Source organism: Callorhinus ursinus, unplaced genomic scaffold (assembly GCF_003265705.2).
Source record: "Callorhinus ursinus isolate GAN/ISIS: 27379988/994484 unplaced genomic scaffold, GSC_fseal_2.0 scaffold10, whole genome shotgun sequence".
Taxonomy (NCBI): domain Eukaryota; kingdom Metazoa; phylum Chordata; class Mammalia; order Carnivora; family Otariidae; genus Callorhinus; species Callorhinus ursinus.
In genome coordinates, this window is record NW_027397072.1 from 51,565,402 (window position 1) to 51,568,790 (window position 3,389).

At 31.0% G+C, this 3,389-nt stretch overlaps 1 non-coding gene across 1 annotated transcript; it reads right to left on the minus strand.

Annotated features, from left to right (window-relative positions):
* Positions 1 to 248: 248 nt before the first annotated feature.
* Positions 249 to 439, minus strand: LOC112821338 (U2 spliceosomal RNA). The gene has a single exon (XR_003207407.1). It is a non-coding gene; the product is annotated as a U2 spliceosomal RNA (small nuclear RNA).
* Positions 440 to 3,389: the final 2,950 nt, after the last annotated feature.

Below are 3,389 nucleotides of genomic sequence, written 5' to 3' on the forward strand. Positions count from 1 at the left end.
GAATGTGGTATATCTTGGAGAATTTTCATGTAAGCTTGAGAAGAATGTGTATTCTGCTATTGTTGGATGAAGTAGGGCATAGGTTTTTCACAGATTTAAAAAAATCTTTGATTCCTGGTTTGTGGAGAATTTTTAATCATGAATGACAGTTGCATTATGTCAAATGTTTTTCCTTACAGATTGAATGTTTTCCTTTAATTTTTTACTTTACTTTTACTTTTATTTTATTTATTTATTTTTTAATAAGGTGGGGGTGCACCATTCCTAGAGGTACTGCAACACCAGTTCAAGGCGCAGGGTGGACAGAGCAAACTCCTATTCCATCTCCCTGCTCCCAAAACCCATTTAATATATTGTCCTTGGACAGAGAACGTATCAGATATTAAACTGGTAAGAACAGATGCTGCACTTGATCCTAGCCAAAACGCTGAGAAGTGATCACCTTTGTTTTTAACATGGTGAGATGTACTGATTGGATTTTTGAATGTTAAACCAAACTTGCATTCCTGGGAAATGCTTCAGTTTGTCATGATTTATGTATGTATTACTGGTTTCAGTTTGCTAGGATTTTGTTAAGGATTTTTTTATATTCATGAAGGATATTGGTCTGCTGTTTTCTCTTCTTCCAATGTCCTATTATAGTTCAATATTACGATAATACTGACTTCCCCCTCTATTTTTTGAAAGTTTATATCAGATTAGTGTTACTTCTTTTTAAATAGAAAAAGAAATAATAGAAATAGAAATAAACAGAATTTATGAGTGAAGTCATCTGAGTCTGCAGTTTTATTTGTGGTACTATTTTTTCATCACAAATTCACATTTTGAAATTTTATTCATTGTTAAAATAAATTTATGCATTTTCTGTAATTTACCAAACTTACTATCATAAACTAATTCCTAATATTATTTTATTACCTTTTGGCATATATAGAATCTAAATGAACTCTCTGTCTTTTATTTCTAATATTGGTCATTTGCGTCTTCCTTTTTTTCTTGATAAATTTAGCTAGAGATTTCTAATTAAAAACATTCTTTTTAAAGAATCAACTTCTGTTTTTGTTAATTTTCTCTCATGTGCTCTCATGAGTTTGTTTCCTATATATTTTTTTACTACTCTTGCCTTTCTTTTTTTTTTCCCTACTGACTTTGGGCTTATTTTTCTCTTCTTTTTCTAACTTCTTAGTTGTTAATTATGTTATTAATTTTGGGCCTTTCTTCTTTTCTAACATAAATAGTTAGTGATATGAATTTACCTCTAAGTACTGCTGTAGTTATATTCCACAATTTTCATTTTCCTCAACATACTTTCTAATTTTATGTGTTATTTCTTCTTTGATCTATTTGTTATTTAGAAATGTCTTGTTTAATTTCAAAAAACTTGGGAGCCACCCAAATATCTTTCTTCTATTGATTTTCAGTTTAACTATTTTCAGATACTCTGTAAGATTTCAGTGTTTTTCCAATTTATTGAGATTTGAAAAAGATGGCTCAACATATGATCTATCTGGTAACTATTCCATATGCTCTTGAAAAGAATATGTGTTCTACTGTTGATGTGTGTATGTTCTTAGGATAAGTTTCAATTAGGTCATGTTGCTTGATAGTGTTATTTGACTTTTCTATATGCTTACTGATTTTCTGTCTACTTGTTCTTTCTTTTTTTTAATTGAAAAATAATTGGGTATAATAGGCAAATATAATTGTATGTATTTAAAGTGTATAATGTGATGATGTGATATATATATATATATACACTGTGAAATGATTACCTAGATCAAGATAATTTACACATCCATCAACTCACAGAGTTAACTATTTATGTAGGTGGTAAGAATGTGTAAGATCTACTCTCAGCAACTTTCAAGTATACAATACCATATTATTAACTATAGTCACCATGTTGTACATTAAATCCTCAGAACTTATCTTCTTATAACTGAAAATTCATACCCTTTGACCAACATCACCCCATTTCCCCCTCCCCCAGCCCCTAGAAACTACTATTCTATTCCTATAAAATTGTCTTTTTTTTTTAATTCCAATATAAGTGATACCATACAGTATTTGTCTTTTTCTGTCTGACTTTACTTCACATAATGGCTTCAGGTTCATGCATGTTGTCACAAATAGCAGGATTTTTTTTAAGGGCCAAATAATATTCCATCATGTGAGATATATACATATATATATACATTATATGGTACATATATACTATATATGTTATATATGTGTTATATTTATAACATTTTCATTATCCATTCACCCATTAAAGGACACTTAGATTGTCTCCATATCCTGGCTATTTGTGAATAATGCTGCAATGAACATGGGTGTGCAAATATCTCTTTGAGACAATGGTATCAATTCTTTCAGATAAATACCCAGAAATGGGATTGCTGGATTATATGGTAGTTCTATTTTTAATTTTTCGAGGAATCATCATACCATTTTCCACAATGGCTGTACATACTTACATTCTTACCAACAGTGTATAAGGATTCACTTTTCTTCACATATTCACTAATATTTGTTATCTATTGTCTTTTTTATAATAGCCATGTCAACCTATATGAGGTGACATCTTATTGAGGTTTTGATTTGCATTGCCCTGATGATTAGTGACATTGAGCACCTTTTCACATACCTGTTGGCCATTTGTATGTCCACCATCTTTCTACTTACTTTCTATTTGTCCCATGTATTCATTTTTTTCTCCTTTGAATTACTTTTTTTGATTCTCTTTTGCCTCCGCTATTGATTTATTAGCTTCTTTGTTTTATTTTTAGAGATTGCTCTAGTGTTTTTTATATATCTCTTTAACTAATCGAAGTCTACCTTCAAATGCCATTGTACTACTTTATGGATTATGTATGATATATATATATATATACACACACACATATATATGTATGTGTATATATGTGTATATATATATATCTTAAGTTTTCTTTAAATTATTGAACATATTCATAATAGCTATTTAAGTAGTAAATATTTAAGTATTAAGGTGATAATTCCTTCACCTATACCATCTAGGTCTCTTTCTATTGAACGGTTTTTTTCCTGATTATGGGTCACATTTTTCTGCTTCTAGTCATCTCTAGAAATTTTAGATTGGAAGTTGGAAACTGTAAGTAATACATTCTTGAAATTCAAGATTTTGTTCTCTCTCTCTCTTTATAAAGATTTTATTTATTTGACAGAGAGAGACACAGTGAGAGAGGGAACACAAGCAGGGGGAGTGGGAGAGGGAGAAGCAGGCTTCCCGCGGAGCAGGGAGCCTCGATCCCAGGACCCTGGGACCATGACCTGAGCTGAAGGCAGACGCTTAACGACTGAGCTACCCAGGCGCCCCCAAGATTTTGTTCTCTTTTTTAAAGAGCATT